The 531-nt window shown below is 42.7% G+C and overlaps 1 pseudogene; it reads left to right on the top strand.

The window, feature by feature from the left end:
* Positions 1-345: 345 nt before the first annotated feature.
* LOC111734837 lies at positions 346-464 on the top strand (annotated as a pseudogene).
* Positions 465-531: the final 67 nt, after the last annotated feature.

Below are 531 nucleotides of genomic sequence, written 5' to 3' on the forward strand. Positions count from 1 at the left end.
GGACATAGTATAGGTCTTGAAGACCAAAACTATTGTCTAAGAGTGATGGTAGAGTGACAGAGGAAAGTAACTGAATCAATAATTATTTAAAGATTTGAATTATTAAGAGCATAAAGAACTAGATATATTTGGTAGAAAAGATGCTGTGCTTCCCCATCCAAATCTCCTCTACGGGACCAGATGTCCTTTAAGCCGGCAGCTAGACTCACAGCTAATCCCTTCTACAGGAAAATCTGAGAAACTGCTTGGAAGATAGATACCACTCCTCATTCCTCATACCAATTCCCGAAGCCAGGTGACTGGCAGTCTCTATATTACTGTCCCCTTGATACAGAATACCTTCTGGTCTATGGCCATGCCTCCCTGAACAAGCCCGATCCCGTCTGATCTCAGAAGCTAAGCAGGGTTGGGCCTGGTTAGTACTTGGATGGGAGATCACCTAGGAAGACCAGGTGCTGTAGCTGTAAAAAATTTAAAAAATAAGGATTGTAAGCTGACAAGGTCCTTGCAATCTGTGAGATCAACCAAGGA

The sequence above is a fragment of the Pteropus vampyrus genome, unplaced genomic scaffold (genome assembly GCF_000151845.1).
Source record: "Pteropus vampyrus isolate Shadow unplaced genomic scaffold, Pvam_2.0 Scaffold7450, whole genome shotgun sequence".
Lineage (NCBI taxonomy): Eukaryota > Metazoa > Chordata > Mammalia > Chiroptera > Pteropodidae > Pteropus > Pteropus vampyrus.